The 22,051-nt window shown below is 39.2% G+C and overlaps 2 non-coding genes across 2 annotated transcripts; both read right to left on the reverse strand.

Moving 5' to 3' along the window:
* Positions 1-10,487: 10,487 nt before the first annotated feature.
* TRNAS-ACU (transfer RNA serine (anticodon ACU)) lies at positions 10,488-10,561 on the reverse strand. The gene has a single exon. It is a non-coding gene; the product is annotated as a tRNA-Ser (tRNA).
* A 10,950-nt stretch (positions 10,562-21,511) lies between these two features.
* On the reverse strand, positions 21,512-21,585 carry TRNAS-ACU (transfer RNA serine (anticodon ACU)). Its single transcript has one exon. It is a non-coding gene; the product is annotated as a tRNA-Ser (tRNA).
* Between the last annotated feature and the right edge of the window lie 466 nt (positions 21,586-22,051).

Raw genomic sequence — 22,051 nt, forward strand, 5'->3', positions numbered from 1 at the left:
CATTGTCACCAGAAGAGCAATACAAAATGTACAAGTGATATATTAAAATCATCTTTCCAGCTTGAATTTCAATGATGCATTGGGGCAACGATTTTGTGAGAAACATCTTCACCCTTAAATAAAGATTTTCTTAATTCCTTACCTGTGTGCTAATTAGATATCACCTTGTTTTCACATTAAACAGACTTCCACATTAGAAAGCAGCAATGACACAGTGGCGTTAATGTTTCCTGGTGTCATTCTGTATTATTTCAGTACACATTGAAATGAGGATGTATCTTGCTGCCTTTCCAATGAAGCAAGTTTAATTTAGTAATAGGTGAAAAACCATCCCTACAAAGGTGTTAATCAGAGACTTGGCTTTGTGGACACTTTTCAAAGAACAAATTTGTTAGCATAAAAATAAAGCCAGAAAATGAAGAGCTGTTTAATCACTCAATTGGATTTTTTTTGCCAGCATATTTCTTTTTCTCTGCAACCCACTGCTAAAGTGTGCTTCCTAGCTGTTTTTATAAAATCACTGAATCAAATCTAACTCTGATTACATCAGAGAAGGCCAGGTACCCTACACCATAACAGGGGGTTTGAAATTTTGACTTGTCTACTTAAAGATCACCAAAATCTGATAACAAGGTCAATTACGTCCCTGGTTGGAATTGAACCACCAACCTTTTGGTTAGTAGCCGGACACACTAACCGATTGCGCTACAGAGACACTTTGCAAAAAGTACATACTGACAAAGTCTAATAAGCATACATCTAGAACGTTTCCTAGAAAAACTTTAAAAAGTCAATAATCTGGAGAGTTTTTGTAAGATGTTTCTTCCATCAACCAACGAAGAAACACATTGGTACTTTCCCATGATGACTGAGTGCTTCAGGATCTCTTGCACTTACATGTGCAGCAGAGTACTGCAATGGAAGCATGCTGGGCCCATAACCCAGAGGTAGGCAGATTGAAACTATCCTTTGCTATATGCATTTTTTTTTGTTAATTTAAGTAATCAAAACTGGGATTGATATTTTTGCTCTTTTATTTTTACTTAAAGTACAATAACTTTTACCATTTTAATTTGTTTTAATAGTATATTGACAGTATAGTTTTCTTTAAAAAATCCACTTAATTTTCTTTACCCTATTATTAAAAGGGTAATTGACAAAAACAAACTACATTGTCACCAGAAGAGCAATACAAAATGTACAAGTGATATATTAAAATCATCTTTCCTGCTTGAATTTCAAGGATGCATTGGGGCAACGATTTTGTGAGAAACATCTTCACCCTTAAATAAAGATTTTCTTAATTCCTTACCTGTGTGCTAATTAGATATCACCTTGTTTTCACATTAAACAGACTTCTTCATGAGAAAGCAGCAAGGATGCAGTGGCGTTAATGTTTCCTGGTGTCAACCTGTATTATTTCTGTAGACATTGAAATGAGGATGCATCTTGCTGCCTTTCCAATGAAGCAAGTTTAATTTAGTTATAGGTGAAAAACCATCCCTACAAAGGTGTTAATCAGAGACTTGGCTTTGTGGACACTTTTTAGAGAACAAATTTGTTAGCATAAAAATAAAGGCTGAAAATGAAGAGCTGTTTAATCACTCAATTGGATTTTTCTGCCAGCATATTTTTTTTCTCTGCAACCCATTGCTAAATTGTGCTTCCTAGCTGTTTTTATAAAATCACTGAATCAAATCTAACTCTGATTACATCAGAGAAGGCCAGGTACCCTACACCATAAGAGGGGATTTGAAATTTTGACTTGTCTACTTAAAGATCACCAAAATCTGATAACAAGGTCAATTACGTCCCTGGGTGGGATTGAACCACCAACCTTTTGGTTTATAGCCGTACACACTAACTGATTGCGCCACAGAGACACTTTGCAAAAGTCCATACTGACAAAGGCTAATAAGCATTCATCTAAAACGTTTCCTAGAAAAACTTTAAAAAGTCAATAATCTGGAGAGTTTTTGTAAGATGTTTCTTCCATCCACCAACGAAGAAACACATTGGTACTTTCCCATGATGAGTGAGTGCTTCAGGATCTCTTGCACTTACATGTGCAGCAGAGTATTGCAATGGAAGCATGCTGGGCCCATAACCCAGAGGTAGGCAGATTAAAACTATCCTCTGCTATATGCATTTTTTTTGTTAATTAAAGTAATCCAAAACTGGGATTGATATTTTTGCTCTTTTATTTTTCATTAAAGTACAATAACTTTTACCATTTTAATTTGTTTTAATAGTATATTGAAAGTATTGTTTTCTTTTAAAAATCCACTTAATTTTCTTTACCCTATTATTAAAATGGTAATTGACAAAAACAAACTACATTGTCACCAGAAGAGCAATACAAAATGTACAAGTGATATATTAAAATCATCTTTCCAGCTTGAATTTCAATGATGCATTGGGGCAACGATTTTGTGAGAAACATTTTCACCCTCATGACGCTGTCGGATTCTCGCGAGACTCGGATTCTATATAAGGAGCCGCGCGTCGCCGCCATTTTCACACGTGCATTGAGATTGATAGGGAGAGGACGTGGCTGGCGTCCTCTCCATTTAGATTAGGAGAGAGAGAGAGAGATTGACCTGAGGCTGATACTGTAGAAGAGAGTGCAGAGTTTAGTGACTGACCACAGTGACCACCAGCAGTGCAGTTGTTTTATTTAATATATCCGTTCTCTGCCTGAAAAAAACGGTACACACAGTGACTCAGTCACATACCATATCTGTGTGCACTGCTCAGCCCAGTGTGCTGCATGCCTGCATCATCTATGTATATATATCTGACTGTGCTCAGCTCACACAGCTTATAATTGTGGGGGAGACTGGGGAGCACTGCAGTGCCAGTTATAGGTTATAGCAGGAGCCAGGAGTACAAGACAGTCACATACCATATCTGTGTGCACTGCTCAGCCCAGTGTGCTGCATCATCTATGTATATATATATTATATATCTGACTGTGCTCAGCTCACACAGCTTATAATTGTGGGGGAGACTGGGGAGCACTGCAGTGCCAGTTATAGGTTATAGCAGGAGCCAGGAGTACATATTATATTAAAATTAAACAGTGCACACTTTTGCTGCAGGAGTGCCACTGCCAGTGTGACTGACCAGTGACCTCACCACACTGACCACCAGTATAGTTAGTAGTATACTATATTGTGATTGCCTGAAAAAGTTAAACACTCGTCGTGTGACTTCACTTGTGTGGTGTTTTTTTTTTATTCTATAAAAAACTCATTCTGCTGACAGACAGTGTCCAGCAGGTCCGTCATTATATAATATATATACCTGTCCGGCTGCAGTAGTGATATATATATATTTTTTATATCATTATTTATCATCCAGTCGCAGCAGACACAGTACGGTAGTTCACGGCTGTAGCTACCTCTGTGTCGGCACTCGGCAGTCCATCCATAATTGTATACCACCTACCCGTGGTTTTTTTTTCTTTCTTCTTTATACATACATACTACTACATCTCTTTATCAACCAGTCTATATTAGCAGCAGACACAGTACAGTACGGTAGTTCACGGCTGTGGCTACCTCTGTGTCGGCACTCGGCAGTCCGTCCATAATTGTATACCACCTAACCGTGTTTTTTTTTTCTTTCTTCTTCATACATACATACTACGACATCTCTTTATCAACCAGTCTATATTAGCAGCAGACACAGTACAGTACGGTAGTTCACGGCTGTGGCTACCTCTGTGTCGGCACTCGGCAGTCCGTCCATAATTGTATACCACCTAACCGTGGTTTTTTTTTCTTTCTTCTTCATACATACATACTACGACATCTCTATATCAACCAGTCTATATTAGCAGCAGACACAGTACAGTACGGTAGTTCACGGCTGTGGCTACCTCTGTGTCGGCACTCGGCAGTCCGTCCATAATTGTATACCACCTAACCGTGTTTTTTTTTTCTTTCTTCTTCATACATACATACTACGACATCTCTTTATCAACCAGTCTATATTAGCAGCAGACACAGTACAGTACGGTAGTTCACGGCTGTGGCTACCTCTGTGTCGGCACTCGGCAGTCCGTCCATAATTGTATACCACCTAACCGTGTTTTTTTTTTCTTTCTTCTTCATACATACATACTACGACATCTCTTTATCAACCAGTCTATATTAGCAGCAGACACAGTACAGTACGGTAGTTCACGGCTGTGGCTACCTCTGTGTCGGCACTCGGCAGTCCGTCCATAATTGTATACCACCTAACCGTGGTTTTTTTTTCTTTCTTCTTTATACATACATACTACGACATCTCTTTATCAACCAGTCTATATTAGCAGCAGACACAGTACAGTACGGTAGTTCACGGCTGTGGCTACCTCTGTGTCGGCACTCGGCAGTCCGTCCATAATTGTATACCACCTAACCGTGGTTTTTTTTTCTTTCTTCTTCATACATACATACTACGACATCTCTTTATCAACCAGTCTATATTAGCAGCAGACACAGTACGGTAGTTCACGGCTGTAGCTACCTCTGTGTCGGCACTCGGCAGTCCGTCCATAATTGTATACTAGTATCCATCCATCTCCATTGTTTACCTGAGGTGCCTTTTAGTTGTGCCTATTAAAATATGGAGAACAAAAATGTTGAGGTTCCAAAATTAGGGAAAGATCAAGATCCACTTCCACCTCGTGCTGAAGCTGCTGCCACTAGTCATGGCCGAGACGATGAAATGCCAGCAACGTCGTCTGCCAAGGCCGATGCCCAATGTCATAGTACAGAGCATGTCAAATCCAAAACACCAAATATCAGTAAAAAAAGGACTCCAAAACCTAAAATAAAATTGTCGGAGGAGAAGCGTAAACTTGCCAATATGCCATTTACCACACGGAGTGGCAAGGAACGGCTGAGGCCCTGGCCTATGTTCATGGCTAGTGGTTCAGCTTCACATGAGGATGGAGGCACTCAGCCTCTCGCTAGAAAAATGAAAAGACTCAAGCTGGCAAAAGCAGTAGCACCGCAAAGAACTGTGCGTTCTTCGAAATCCCAAATCCACAAGGAGAGTCCAATTGTGTCGGTTGCGATGCCTGACCTTCCCACCACTGGACGTGAAGAGCATGCGCCTTCCACCATTTGCACGCCCCCTGCAAGTGCTGGAAGGAGCACCCGCAGTCCAGTTCCTGATAGTCAGATTGAAGATGTCAGTGTTGAAGTACACTAGGATGAGGAGGATATGGGTGTTGCTGGCGCTGGGGAGGAAATTGACCAGGAGGATTCTGATGGTGAGGTGTTTTGTTTAAGTCAGGCACCCGGGGAGACACCTGTTGTCCGTGGGAGGAATATGGCCGTTGACATGCCTGGTGAAAATACCAAAAAAATCAGCTCTTCGGTGTGGAACTATTTTAACAGAAATGCGGACAACAGGTGTCAAGCCGTGTGTTCCCTTTGTCAAGCTGTAATAAGTAGGGGTAAGGACGTTAACCACCTCGGAACATCCTCCCTTATACGTCACCTGCAGCGCATTCATAATAAGTCAGTGACAAGTTCAAAAACTTTGGGTGACAGCGGAAGCAGTCCACTGACCAGTAAATCCCTTCCTCTTGTAACCAAGCTCACGCAAACCACCCCACCAACTCCCTCAGTGTCAATTTCCTCCTTCCCCAGGAATGCCAATAGTCCTGCAGGCCATGTCACTGGCAATTCTGACGAGTCCTCTCCTGCCTGGGATTCCTCCGATGCATCCTTGCGTGTAACGCCTACTGCTGCTGGCGCTGCTGTTGTTGCTGCTGGGAGTCGATGGTCATCCCAGAGGGGAAGTCGTAAGCCCACTTGTACTACTTCCAGTAAGCAATTGACTGTTCAACAGTCCTTTGCGAGGAAGATGAAATATCACAGCAGTCATCCTGCTGCAAAGCGGATAACTGAGGCCTTGACAACTATGTTGGTGTTAGACGTGCGTCCGGTATCCGCCGTTAGTTCACAGGGAACTAGACAATTTATTGAGGCAGTGTGCCCCCGTTACCAAATACCATCTAGGTTCCACTTCTCTAGGCAGGCGATACCGAAAATTTACACAGACCTCAGAAAAAGACTCACCAGTGTCCTAAAAAATGCAGTTGTACCCAATGTCCACTTAACCACGGACATGTGGACAAGTGGAGCAGGGCAGGGTCAGGACTATATGACTGTGACAGCCCACTGGGTAGATGTATGGACTCCCGCCGCAAGAACAGCAGCGGCGGCACCAGTAGCAGCATCTCGCAAACGCCAACTCTTTCCTAGGCAGGCTACGCTTTGTATCACCGGTTTCCAGAATACGCACACAGCTGAAAACCTCTTACGGCAACTGAGAAAGATCATCGCGGAATGGCTTACCCCAATTGGACTCTCCTGTGGATTTGTGGCATCGGACAACGCCAGCAATATTGTGTGTGCATTAAATATGGGCAAATTCCAGCACGTCCCATGTTTTGCACATACCTTGAATTTGGTGGTGCAGAATTATTTAAAAAACGACAGGGGCGTGCAAGAGATGCTGTCGGTGGCCAGAAAAATTGCGGGACACTTTCGGTGTACAGGCACCACGTACAGAAGACTGGAGCACCACCAAAAACTACTGAACCTGCCCTGCCATCATCTGAAGCAAGAAGTGGTAACGAGGTGGAATTCAACCCTCTATATGCTTCAGAGGTTGGAGGAGCAGCAAAAGGCCATTCAAGCCTATACAATTGAGCACGATATAGGAGGTGGAATGCACCTGTCTCAAGCGCAGTGGAGAATGATTTCAACGTTGTGCAAGGTTCTGATGCCCTTTGAACTTGCCACACGTGAAGTCAGTTCAGACACTGCCAGCCTGAGTCAGGTCATTCCCCTCATCAGGCTTTTGCAGAAGAAGCTGGAGACATTGAAGGAGGAGCTAACACGGAGCGATTCCGCTAGGCATGTGGGACTTGTGGATGGAGCCCTTAATTCGCTTAACAAGGATTCACGGGTGGTCAATCTGTTGAAATCAGAGCACTACATTTTGGCCACCGTGCTCCATCCTAGATTTAAAGCCTACCTTGGATCTCTCTTTCCGGCAGACACAAGTCTACTGGGGTTGAAAGACCTGCTGGTGAGAAAATTGTCAAGTCAAGCGGAACGCGACCTGTCAACATCTCCTCCTTCACATTCTCCCGCAACTGGGGGTGCGAGGAAAAGGCTCAGAATTCCGAGCCCACCCGCTGGCGGTGATGCAGGGCAGTCTGGAGCGACTGCTGATGCTGACATCTGGTCCGGACTGAAGGACCTGACAACGATTACGGACATGTCGTCTACTGTCACTGCATATGATTCTCTCACCATTGAAAGAATGGTGGAGGATTATATGAGTGACCGCATCCAAGTAGGCACGTCACACAGTCCATACTTATACTGGCAGGAAAAAGAGGCAATTTGGAGGCCGTTGCACAAACTGGCTTTATTCTACCTAAGTTGCCCTCCCACAAGTGTGTACTCCGAAAGAGTGTTTAGTGCCGCCGCTCACCTTGTCAGCAATCGGCGTACGAGGTTACATCCAGAAAATGTGGAGAAGATGATGTTCATTAAAATGAATTATAATCAATTCCTCCGCGGAGACATTGACCAGCAGCAATTGCCTCCACAAAGTACACAGGGAGCTGAGATGGTGGATTCCAGTGGGGACGAATTGATAATCTGTGAGGAGGAGGATGTACACGGTGATATATCGGAGGGTGATGATGAGGTGGACATCTTGCCTCTGTAGAGCCAGTTTGTGCAAGGAGAGATTAATTGCTTCTTTTTTGGGGGGGGTCCAAACCAACCCGTCATATCAGTCACAGTCGTGTGGCAGACCCTGTCACTGAAATGATGGGTTGGTTAAAGTGTGCATGTCCTGTTTTGTTTATACAACATAAGGGTGGGTGGGAGGGCCCAAGGACAATTCCATCTTGCACCTCTTTTTTCTTTTATTTTTCTTTGCGTCATGTGCTGTTTGGGGAGGGTTTTTTGGAAGGGACATCCTGCGTGACACTGCAGTGCCACTCCTAAATGGGCCCGGTGTTTGTGTCGGCCACTAGGGTCGCTAATCTTACTCACACAGTCAGCTACCTCATTGCGCCTCTTTTTTTCTTTGCGTCATGTGCTGATTGGGGAGGGTTTTTTGGAAGGGACATCCTGCGTGACACTGCAGTGCCACTCCTAAATGGGCCCGGTGTTTGTGTCGGCCACTAGGGTCGCTAATCTTACTCACACAGTCAGCTACCTCATTGCGCCTCTTTTTTTCTTTGCGTCATGTGCTGATTGGGGAGGGTTTTTTGGAAGGGACATCCTGCGTGACACTGCAGTGCCACTCCTAAATGGGCCCGGTGTTTGTGTCGGCCACTAGGGTCGCTAATCTTACTCACACAGTAAGCTACCTCATTGCGCCTCTTTTTTTCTTTGCGTCATGTGCTGATTGGGGAGGGTTTTTTGGAAGGGACATCCTGCGTGACACTGCAGTGCCACTCCTAAATGGGCCCGGTGTTTGTGTCGGCCACTAGGGTCGCTAATCTTACTCACACAGTCAGCTACCTCATTGCGCCTCTTTTTTTCTTTGCGTCATGTGCTGATTGGGGAGGGTTTTTTGGAAGGGACATCCTGCGTGACACTGCAGTGCCACTCCTAAATGGGCCCGGTGTTTGTGTCGGCCACTAGGGTCGCTAATCTTACTCACACAGTCAGCTACCTCATTGCGCCTCTTTTTTTCTTTGCGTCATGTGCTGATTGGGGAGGGTTTTTTGGAAGGGACATCCTGCGTGACACTGCAGTGCCACTCCTAAATGGGCCCGGTGTTTGTGTCGGCCACTAGGGTCGCTAATCTTACTCACACAGTCAGCTACCTCATTGCGCCTCTTTTTTTCTTTGCGTCATGTGCTGATTGGGGAGGGTTTTTTGGAAGGGACATCCTGCGTGACACTGCAGTGCCACTCCTAAATGGGCCCGGTGTTTGTGTCGGCCACTAGGGTCGCTAATCTTACTCACACAGTCAGCTACCTCATTGCGCCTCTTTTTTTCTTTGCGTCATGTGCTGATTGGGGAGGGTTTTTTGGAAGGGACATCCTGCGTGACACTGCAGTGCCACTCCTAAATGGGCCCGGTGTTTGTGTCGGCCACTAGGGTCGCTTATCTTACTCACACAGTCAGCTACCTCATTGCGCCTCTTTTTTTCTTTGCATCATGTGCTGATTGGGGAGGGTTTTTTGGAAGGGACATCCTGCGTGACACTGCAGTGCCACTCCTAGATGGGCCAGGTGTTTGTGTCGGCCACTAGTGTCGCTTAGCTTAGTCATCCAGCGACCTTGGTGCAAATTTTAGGACTAAAAATAATATTGTGAGGTGTGAGGTATTCAGAATAGACTGAAAATGAGTGGAAATTATGGTTTTTGAGGTTAATAATAATATGGGATCAAAATGACCCCCAAATTCTATGATTTAAGCTGTTTTTTAGGGTTTTTTGAAAAAAACACCCGAATCCAAAACACACCCGAATCCGACAAAAAAAATTCGGTGAGGTTTTGCCAAAACGCGGTCGAACCCAAAACACGGCCGCGGAACCGAACCCAAAACCAAAACACAAAACCTGAAAAATTTCAGGCGCTCATCTCTAATTGAAACTATCCTTTGCTATATGCATTTTTTTTTGTTAATTTAAGTAATCAAAACTGGGATTGATATTTTTGCTCTTTTATTTTTACTTAAAGTACAATAACTTTTACCATTTTAATTTGTTTTAATAGTATATTGACAGTATAGTTTTCTTTAAAAAATCCACTTAATTTTCTTTACCCTATTATTAAAAGGGTAATTGACAAAAACAAACTACATTGTCACCAGAAGAGCAATACAAAATGTACAAGTGATATATTAAAATCATCTTTCCAGCTTGAATTTCAATGATGCATTGGGGCAACGATTTTGTGAGAAACATCTTCACCCTTAAATAAAGATTTTCTTAATTCCTTACCTGTGTGCTAATTACATGTCACCTTGTTTTCACATAAAACAGACTTCTACATGAGAAAGCAGCAAGGATGCAGTGGTGTTAATGTTTCCTGGTGTCAACCTGTATTATTTCAGTAGACATTGAAATGAGGATGCATCTTGCTGCCTTTCCAATGAAGCAAGTTTAATTTAGTAATAGGTGAAAAACCATCCTTACAAAGGTGTTAATCAGAGACTTGGCTTTGTGGACACTTTTCAGAGAACAAATTTGTTAGCATAAAAATAAAGGCAGAAAATGAAGAGCTGTTTAATCACTCAATTGGATTTTTCTACCAGCATATTTTTTTCTCTGCAACCCATTGCTAAATTGTGCTTCCTAGCTGTTTTTTATAAAATCACTGAATCAAATCTAACTCCGATTACATCAGAGAAGGCCAGGTACCCTACACCAAAGGAGGGGGTTTGAAATTTTGACTTGTCTACTTAAATATCACCAAAACCTGATCACAATGTCAATCATGTCCCTGGGTGGGATTGAACCACCAACCTTTTGGTTAGTAGCCAGACACACTAACCGATTGCGCCACAGAGACACTTTGCAAAAAGTACATACTGACAAAGGCTAATAAGCATTAATCTAGAACGTTTCCTAGAAAAACTTTAAAAAGTCAATAATCTGGAGAGTTTTTGTAAGAATTTTCTTAAATCAACCAACGAAGAAACACATTGGTACTTTCCCATGATGAGTGAGTGCTTCAGGATCTCTTGCACTTACATGTGCAGCAGAGTACTGCAATGGAAGCATGCTGGGCCCATTACCCAGAGGTAGGCAGATTGAAACTATCCTCTGCTATATGCATTTTTTTTGTTAAAGTAATCCAAAACTGGGATTGATATGTTAGCTATTTTTTATTTAATTAAAGTACAATAACTTTTACCATTTTAATTTGTTTTAATAGTATATTGACAGTATAGTTTTCTTTAAAAAATCCACTTAATTTTCTTTACCCTATTATTAAAATGGTAATTGACAAAAACAAACTACATTGTCACCAGAAGAGCAATACAAAATGTACAAGTGATATATTAAAATCATCTTTCCAGCTTGAATTTCAATGATGCATTGGGGCAACGATTTTGTGAGAAACATCTTCACCCTTAAGTAAAGATTTTCTTAATTCCTTACCTGTGTGCTAATTAGATATCACCTTGTTTTCACATTAAACAGTCTTCCACATGAGAAAGCAGCAAGGATGCATTGGCGTTAATGTTTCCTGGTGTCAACCTGTATTATTTCAGTAGACATTGAAATGAGGATGCATCTTGCTGCCTTTCCAATGAAGCAAGTTTAATTTAGTAATAGGTGAAAAACCATCCTTACAAAGGTGTTCATCAGAGACTTGGCTTTGTGGACACTTTTCAGAGAACATATTTGTTAGCATAAAAATAAAGCCAGAAAATGAAGAGCTGTTTAATCACTCAATTGGATTTTTTTGCCAGCATATTTCTTTTTCTCTGCAACCCACTGCTAAATTGTGCTTCCTAGCTGTTTTTATAAAATCACTGAATCAAATCTAACTCTGATTACATCAGAGAAGGCCAGGTACCCTACACCATAAGAGGGGATTTGAAATTTTGACTTGTCTACTTAAAGATCACCAAAATCTGATAACAAGGTCAATTACGTCCCTGGGTGGGATTGTACCACCAACCTTTTGGTTAGTAGCCGGACACACTAACCGATTGCGCCACAGAGACACTTCCCAAAAAGTACATACTGACAAAGGCTAATAAGCATACATCTAGAACGTTTCCTAGAAAAACTTTAAAAAGTCAATAATCTGGAGAGTTTTTGTAAAATGTTTCTTCCATCAACCAACGAAGAAACACATTGGTACTTTCCCATGATGAGTGAGTGCTTCAGGATCTCTTGCACTTACATGTGCAGCAGAGTACTGCAATGGAAGCATGCTGGGCCCATAACCCAGAGGTAGGCAGATTGAAACTATCCTTTGCTATATGCATTTTTTTTTGTTAATTTAAGTAATCAAAACTGGGATTGATATTTTTGCTCTTTTATTTTTACTTGAAGTACAATAACTTTTACCATTTTAATTTGTTTGAATAGTATATTGACAGTATAGTTTTCTTTAAAAAATCCACTTAATTTTCTTTACCCTATTATTAAAAGGGTAATTGACAAAAACAAACTACATTGTCACCAGAAGAGCAATACAAAATGTACAAGTGATATATTAAAATCATCTTTCCAGCTTGAATTTCAATGATGCATTGGGGCAACGATTTTGTGAGAAACATCTTCACCCTTAAATAAAGATTTTCTTAATTCCTTACCTGTGTGCTAATTAGATATCACCTTGTTTTCACATTAAACAAACTTCCACATGAGAAAGCAGCAAGGATGCAGTGGCGTTAATGTTTCCTGGTGTCAACCTGTATTATTTCAGTAGAAATTGAAATGAGGATGCATCTTGCTGCCTTTCCAATGAAGCAAGTTTAATTTAGTAATAGGTGAAAAACCATCCCTACAAAGGTGTTAATCAGAGACTTGGCTTTGTGGACACTTTTCAGAGAACAAATTTGTTAGCATAAAAATAAAGTCAGAAAATGAAGAGCTGTTTAATCACTCAATTGGATTTTTTTTGCCAGCATATTTCTTTTTCTCTGCAACCCACTGCTAAATTGTGCTTCCTATCTGTTTTTATAAAATCACTGAATCAAATCTAACTCTGATTACATCAGAGAAGGCCAGGTACCCTACACCATAACAGGGGGTTTGAAATTTTGACTTGTCTACTTAAAGATCACCAAAATCTGATAACAAGGTCAATTACGTCCCTGGGTGGGATTGAACCACCAACCTTTTGTTAGTAGCCAGACACACTAACCGATTGCGCCACAGAGACACTTTGTAAAAAGTGCATACTGACAAAGGCTAATAAGCATACATCTAGAACGTTTCCTAGAAAAACTTTAAAAAGTCAATAATCTGGAGAGTTTTTGTAAGATGTTTCTTCCATCAACCAACGAAGAAACACATTGGTACTTTCCCATGATGACTGAGTGCTTCAGGATCTCTTGCACTTACATGTGCAGCAGAGTACTGCAATGGAAGCATGCTGGGCCCATAACCCAGAGGTAGGCAGATTGAAACTATCCTTTGCTATATGCATTTTTTTTTTGTTAATTTAAGTAATCAAAACTGGGATTGATATTTTTGCTCTTTTATTTTTACTTAAAGTACAATAACTTTTACCATTTTAATTTGTTTTAATAGTATATTGACAGTATAGTTTTCTTTAAAAAAGCCACTTAATTTTCTTTACCCTATTATTAAAAGGGTAATTGACAAAAACAAACTACATTGTCACCAGAAGAGCAATACAAAATGTACAAGTGATATATTAAAATCATCTTTCCAGCTTGAATTTCAATGATGCATTGGGGCAACGATTTTGTGAGAAACATTTTCACCCTTAAATAAAGATTTTCTTAATTCCTTACCTGTGTGCTAATTAGATATCACCTTGTTTTCACATTAAACAGACTTCCACATGAGAAAGCAGCAAGGATGCAGTGGCGTTAATGTTTCCTGGTGTCAACCTGTATTATTTCAGTAGACATTGAAATGAGGATGCATCTTGCTGCCTTTCCAATGAAGCAAGTTTAATTTAGTAATAGGTTAAAAACCATCCTTACAAAGGTGTTAATCAGAGACTTGGCTTTGTGGACACTTTTCAGAGAACAAATTTGTTAGCATAAAAATAAAGCCAGAAAATTAAGAGCTGTTTAATCACTCAATTGGATTTTTTTTGCCAGCATATTTCTTTTTCTCTGCAACCCACTGCTAAATTGTGCTTCCTAGCTGTTTTTATAAAATCACTGAATCAAATCTAACTCTGATTACATCAGAGAAGGCCAGGTACCCTACACCAGAACAGGGGGATTTGAAATTTTGACTTGTCTACTTAAAGATCACCAAAATTTGATAACAAGGTCAATTACGTCCCTGGGTGGGATTGAACCACCAACCTTTTGGTTAATAGCCATGCACACTAACTGATTGCGCCACAAAGACACTTTGCAAAACTACATACTGACAAAGGCTAATAAGCATTCATCTAAAACGTTTCCTAGAAAAACTTTAAAAAGTCAATTATCTGGAGAGTTTTTGTAAAATGTTTCTTCCATCAACCAACGAAGAAACACATTGGTACTTTCCCATGATGAGTGAGTGCTTCAGGATCTCTTGCACTTACATGTGCAGCAGAGTACAGCAATGGAAGCAAGCTGGGCCCATAACCCAGCGGTAGGCAGATTGAAACTATCCTTTGCTATATGCATTTTTTTTTGTTCATTTAAGTAATCAAAACTGGGATTGATATTTTTGCTCTTTTATTTTTACTTAAAGTACAATAACTTTTACCATTTTAATTTGTTTTAATAGTATATTGACAGTATTGTTTTCTTTCAAAAATCCACTTAATTTTCTTTACCCTATTATTAAAATGGTAATTGACAAAAACAAACTACATTGTCACCAGAAGAGCAATACAAAATGTTCAAGTGATATATTAAAATCATCTTTCCAGCTTGAATTTCAATGATGCATTGGGGCAACGATTTTGTGAGAAACATCTTCACCCTTAAATAAAGATTTTCTTAATTCCTTACCTGTGTGCTAATTAGATATCACCTTGTTTTCACATTGGCCCTCATTCCGAGTTGTTCGCTCGGTATTTTTCATCGCATCGCAGTGAAAATCCGCTTAGTACGCATGCGCAATGTTCGCACTGCGACTGCGCCAAGTAACTTTACTAAGAAGAAAGTATTTTTACTCACGGCTTTTTCTTCGCTCCGGCGATCGTAATGTGATTGACAGGAAATGGGTGTTACTGGGCGGAAACACGGCGTTTCAGGGGCGTGTGGCTGAAAACGCTACCGTTTCTGGAAAAAACGCAGGAGTGGCCGGAGAAACGGTGGGAGTGCCTGGGCGAACGCTGGGTGTGTTTGTGACGTCAACCAGGAACGACAAGCACTGAACTGATCGCACAGGCAGAGTAAGTCTGGAGCTACTCTGAAACTGCTAAGTAGTTAGTAATCGCAATATTGCGAATACATCGGTCGCAATTTTAAGAAGCTAAGATTCACTCCCAGTAGGCGGCGGCTTAGCGTGTGTAACTCTGCTAAATTCGCCTTGCGACCGATCAACTCGGAATGAGGGCCATTAAATAGACTTCCACATGAGAAAGCAGCAATGATACAGTGGCGTTAATGTTTCCTGGTGTCAACCTGTATTATTTCAGTAGACATTGAATTGAGGATGCATCTTGCTGCCTTTCCAATGAAGCAAGTTTAATTTAGTAATAGGTGAAAAACCATCCCTACAAAGGTGTTAATCAGAGACTTGGCTTTGTGGACACTTTTCAAAGAACAAATTTGTTAGCATAAAAATAAAGCCAGAAAATGAAGAGCTGTTTAATCACTCAATTGGATTTTTTTTGCCAGCATATTTCTTTTTCTCTGCAACCCACTGCTAAATTGTGCTTCCTAGCTGTTTTTATAAAATCACTGAGTCAAATCTAACTACATCAGAGAAGGCCAGGTACCCTACAGCATAACAGGGGGTTTGAAATTTTGACTTGTCTACTTAAAGATCACCAAAATCTGATAACAAGGTCAATTACGTCCCTGGTTGGGATTGAACCACCAACCTTTTGGTTAGTAGCCGGACACACTAACCGATTGCGCCACAGAGACACTTTGCAAAAAGTACATATTGACAAAGTCTAATAAGCATACATCTAGAACGTTTCCTAGAAAAACTTTAAAAAGTCAATAATCTGGAGAGTTTTTGTAAGATGTTTCTTCCATCAACCAACGAAGAAACACATTGGTACTTTCCCATGATGAGTGAGTGCTTCAGGATCTATTGCACTTACATGTGCAGCAGAGTACAGCAATGGAAGCATGCTGGGCATATAACCCAGAGGTAGGCAGATTGAAACTATCCTCTGCTATATGCATTTTTTTTTGTTAATTAAAGTAATCCAAAACTGGGATTGATATGTTGGCTCTTTTATTTTTACTTACAGTACAATAACTTTTACCATTTTAATTTGTTTTAATAGTATATTGACAGTATTGTTTTCTTTCAAAAATCCACTTAATTTTCTTTACCCTATTATTAAAATGGTAATTGACAAAAACAAACTACATTGTCACCAGAAGAGCAATACAAAATGTACAAGTGATATATTAAAATCATCTTTCCAGCTTAAATTTCAATGATGCATTGGGGAGACGATTTTGTGAGAAACATTTTCACCCTTAAATAAAGATTTTCTTAATTCCTTACCTGTGTGCTAATTAGATATCACCTTGTTTTCACATTAAACAGACTTCCACATGAGAAAGCAGCAAGGATGCAGTGGCGTTAATGTTTCCTGGTGTCAACCTGTATTATTTCAGTAGACATTGAAATGAGGATGCATCTTGCTGCCTTTCCAATGAAGCAAGTTTAATTTAGTAATAGGTTAAAAACCATCCTTACAAAGGTGTTAATCAGAGACTTGGCTTTGTGGACACTTTTCAGAGAACAAATTTGTTAGCATAAAAATAAAGCCAGAAAATTAAGAGCTGTTTAATCACTCAATTGGATTTTTTTTGCCAGCATATTTCTTTTTCTCTGCAACCCACTGCTAAATTGTGCTTCCTAGCTGTTTTTATAAAATCACTGAGTCAAATCTAACTACATCAGAGAAGGCCAGGTACCCTACAGCATAACAGGGGGTTTGAAATTTTGACTTGTCTACTTAAAGATCACCAAAATCTGATAACAAGGTCAATTACGTCCCTGGTTGGGATTGAACCACCAACCTTTTGGTTAGTAGCCGGACACACTAACCGATTGCGCCACAGAGACACTTTGCGAAAAGTACATACTGACAAAGTCTAATAAGCATACATCTAGAACGTTTCCTAGAAAAACTTTAAAAAGTCAATAATCTGGAGAGTTTTTGTAAGATGTTTCTTCCATCAACCAATGAAGAAACACATTGGTACTTTCCCATGATGAGTGAGTGCTTCAGGATCTCTTGCACTTACATGTGCAGCAGAGTACTGCAATGGAAGCATGCTGGGCCCATAACCCAGAGGTAGGCAGATTGAAACTATCCTTTGCTATATGCATTTTTTTTGTTAATTTAAGTAATCAAAACTGGGATTGATATTTTTGCTCTTTTATTTTTACTTGAAGTACAATAACTTTTACCATTTTAATTTGTTTGAATAGTATATTGACAGTATAGTTTTCTTTAAAAAATCCACTTAATTTTCTTTACCCTATTATTAAAAGGGTAATTGACAAAAACAAACTACATTGTCACCAGAAGAGCAATACAAAATGTACAAGTGATATATTAAAATCATCTTTCCAGCTTGAATTTCAATGATGCATTGGGGCAACGATTTTGTGAGAAACATCTTCACCCTTAAATAAAGATTTTCTTAATTCCTTACCTGTGTGCTAATTAGATATCACCTTGTTTTCACATTAAACAGACTTCTACATGAGAAAGCAGCAAGGATGCAGTGGCGTTAATGTTTCCTGGTGTCAACCTGTATTATTTCAGTAGACATTGAAATGAGGATGCATCTTGCTGCCTTTCCAATGAAGCAAGTTTAATTTAGTAATAGGTGAAAAACCATCCCTACAAAGGTGTTAATCAGAGACTTGGCTTTGTGGACACTTTTCAGAGAACAAATTTGTTAGCATAAAAATAAAGCCAGAAAATGAAGAGCTGTTTAATCACTCAATTGGATTTTTTTTGCCAGCATATTTCTTTTTCTCTGCAACCCACTGCTAAATTGTGCTTCCTAGCTGTTTTTATAAAATCACTGAATCAAATCTAACTCTTATTACATCAGAGAAGGCCAGGTACCCTACACCATAACAGGGGGTTTGAAATTTTGACTTGTCTACTTAAAGATCACCAAAATCTGATAACAAGGTCAATTACGTCCCTGGTTGGGATTAAACCACCAACCTTTTGGTTAGTAGCCGGACACACTAACCGATTGCGCCACAGAGACACTTCCCAAAAAGTACATACTGACAAAGGCTAATAAGCATACATCTAGAACGTTTCCTAGAAAAACTTTAAAAAGTCAATAATCTGGAGAGTTTTTGTAAAATGTTTCTTCCATCAACCAACGAAGAAACACATTGGTACTTTCCCATGATGAGTGAGTGCTTCAGGATCTCTTGCACTTACATGTGCAGCAGAGTACTGCAATGGAAGCATGCTGGGCCCATAACCCAGAGGTAGGCAGATTGAAACTATCCTTTGCTATATGCATTTTTTTTTGTTAATTTAAGTAATCAAAACTGGGATTGATATTTTTGCTCTTTTATTTTTACTTGAAGTACAATAACTTTTACCATTTTAATTTGTTTGAATAGTATATTGACAGTATAGTTTTCTTTAAAAAATCCACTTAATTTTCTTTACCCTATTATTAAAAGGGTAATTGACAAAAACAAACTACATTGTCACCAGAAGAGCAATACAAAATGTACAAGTGATATATTAAAATCATCTTTCCAGCTTGAATTTCAATGATGCATTGGGGCAACGATTTTGTGAGAAACATCTTCACCCTTAAATAAAGATTTTCTTAATTCCTTACCTGTGTGCTAATTAGATATCACCTTGTTTTCACATTAAACAAACTTCCACATGAGAAAGCAGCAAGGATGCAGTGGCGTTAATGTTTCCTGGTGTCAACCTGTATTATTTCAGTAGAAATTGAAATGAGGATGCATCTTGCTGCCTTTCCAATGAAGCAAGTTTAATTTAGTAATAGGTGAAAAACCATCCCTACAAAGGTGTTAATCAGAGACTTGGCTTTGTGGACACTTTTCAGAGAACAAATTTGTTAGCATAAAAATAAAGTCAGAAAATGAAGAGCTGTTTAATCACTCAATTGGATTTTTTTTGCCAGCATATTTCTTTTTCTCTGCAACCCACTGCTAAATTGTGCTTCCTATCTGTTTTTATAAAATCACTGAATCAAATCTAACTCTGATTACATCAGAGAAGGCCAGGTACCCTACACCATAACAGGGAGTTTGAAATTTTGACTTGTCTACTTAAAGATCACCAAAATCTGATAACAAGGTCAATTACGTGCCTGGGTGGGATTGAACCACCAACCTTTTGGTTAATAGCCGTGCACACTAACTGATTGCGCCACAAAGACACTTTGCAAAAGGACATACTGACAAAGGCTAATAAGCATTCATCTAAAACGTTTCCTAGAAAAACTTTAAAAAGTCAATAATCTGGAGAGTTTTTGTAAAATGTTTCTTCCATCAACCAACGAAGAAACACATTGGTACTTTCCCATGATGAGTGAGTGCTTCAGGATCTCTTGCACTTACATGTGCAGCAGAGTACAGCAATGGAAGCATGCTGGGCCCAAAACCCAGCGGTAGGCAGATTGAAACTATCCTTTGCTATATGCATTTTTTTTTGTTCATTTAAGTAATCAAAACTGGGATTGATATTTTTGCTCTTTTATTTTTACTTAAAGTACAATAACTTTTACCATTTTAATTTGTTTTAATAGTATATTGACAGTATTGTTTTCTTTCAAAAATCCACTTAATTTTCTTTACCCTATTATTAAAATGGTAATTGACAAAAACAAACTACATTGTCACCAGAAGAGCAATACAAAATGTACAAGTGATATATTAAAATCATCTTTCCAGCTTGAATTTCAATGATGCATTGGGGCAACGATTTTGTGAGCAACATCTTCACCCTTAAATAAAGATTTTCTTAATTCCTTACCTGTGTGCTAATTAGATATCACCTTGTTTTCACATTAAACAGACTTCCACATGAGAAAGCAGCAAGGATACAGTGGCGTTAATGTTTCCTGGTGTCAACCTGTATTATTTCAGTAGACATTGAATTGAGGATGCATCTTGCTGCCTTTCCAATGAAGCAAGTTTAATTTAGTAATAGGTGAAAAACCATCCCTACAAAGGTGTTAATCAGAGACTTGGCTTTGTGGACACTTTTCAAAGAACAAATTTGTTAGCATAAAAATAAAGCCAGAAAATGAAGAGCTGTTTAATCACTCAATTGGATTTTTTTTGCCAGCATATTTCTTTTTCTCTGCAACCCACTGCTAAATTGTGCTTCCTAGCTGTTTTTATAAAATCACTGAGTCAAATCTAACTACATCAGAGAAGGCCAGGTACCCTACAGCATAACAGGGGGTTTGAAATTTTGACTTGTCTACTTAAAGATCACCAAAATCTGATAACAAGGTCAATTACGTCCCTGGTTGGGATTGAACCACCAACCTTTTGGTTAGTAGCCGGACACACTAACCGATTGCGCCACAGAGACACTTTGCAAAAAGTACATACTGACAAAGTCTAATAAGCATACATCTAGAATGTTTCCTAGAAAAACTTTAAAAAGTCAATAATCTGGAGAGTTTTTGTAAGATGTTTCTTCCATCAACCAATGAAGAAACACATTGGTACTTTCCCATGATGAGTGAGTGCTTCAGGATCTCTTGCACTTACATGTGCAGCAGAGTACTGCAATGGAAGCATGCTGGGCCCATAACCCAGAGGTAGGCAGATTGAAACTATCCTTTGCTATATGCATTTTTTTTGTTAATTTAAGTAATCAAAACTGGGATTGATATTTTTGCTCTTTTATTTTTACTTGAAGTACAATAACTTTTACCATTTTAATTTGTTTGAATAGTATATTGACAGTATAGTTTTCTTTAAAAAATCCACTTAATTTTCTTTACCCTATTATTAAAAGGGTAATTGACAAAAACAAACTACATTGTCACCAGAAGAGCAATACAAAATGTACAAGTGATATATTAAAATCATCTTTCCAGCTTGAATTTCAATGATGCATTGGGGCAACGATTTTGTGAGAAACATCTTTACCCTTAAATAAAGGTTTTCTTAATTCCTTACCTGTGTGCTAATTAGATATCACCTTGTTTTCACATTAAACAAACTTCCACATGTGAAAGCAGCAAGGATGCAGTGGCGTTAATGTTTCCTGGTGTCAACCTGTATTATTTCAGTAGAAATTGAAATGAGGATGCATCTTGCTGCCTTTCCAATGAAGCAAGTTTAATTTAGTAATAGGTGAAAAACCATCCCTACAAAGGTGTTAATCAGAGACTTGGCTTTGTGGACACTTTTCAGAGAACAAATTTGTTAGCATAAAAATAAAGCCAGAAAATGAAGAGCTGTTTAATCACTCAATTGGATTTTTTTTGCCAGCATATTTCTTTTTCTCTGCAACCCACTGCTAAATAGTGCTTCCTAGCTGTTTTTATAAAATCACTGAATCAAATCTAACTCTGATTACATCAGAGAAGGCCAGGTACCCTACACCATAACAGGGGGTTTGAAATTTTGACTTGTCTACTTAAAGATCACCAAAATCTGATAACAAGGTCAATTACGTCCCTGGGTGGGATTGAACCACCAACTTTTTGGTTAGTAGCCAAACACACTAACCGATTGCGCCACAGAGACACTTTGTAAAAAGTACATACTGACAAAGGCTAATAAGCATACATCTAGAACGTTTCCTAGAAAAACTTTAAAAAGTCAATAATCTGGAGAGTTTTTGTAAGATGTTTCTTCCATCAACCAACGAAGAAACACATTGGTACTTTCCCATGATGACTGAGTGCTTCAGGATCTCTTGCACTTACATGTGCAGCAGAGTACTGCAATGGAAGCATGCTGGGCCCATAACCCAGAGGTAGGCAGATTGAAACTATCCTTTGCTATATGCATTTTTTTTTGTTAATTTAAGTAATCAAAACTGGGATTGATATTTTTGCTCTTTTATTTTTACTTAAAGTACAATAACTTTTACCATTTTAATTTGTTTTAATAGTATATTGACAGTATAGTTTTCTTTAAAAAATCCACTTAATTTTCTTTACCCTATTATTAAAAGGGTAATTGACAAAAACAAACTACATTGTCACCA

The sequence above is a fragment of the Pseudophryne corroboree genome, unplaced genomic scaffold (assembly GCF_028390025.1).
Source record: "Pseudophryne corroboree isolate aPseCor3 unplaced genomic scaffold, aPseCor3.hap2 scaffold_507, whole genome shotgun sequence".
Lineage (NCBI taxonomy): Eukaryota > Metazoa > Chordata > Amphibia > Anura > Myobatrachidae > Pseudophryne > Pseudophryne corroboree.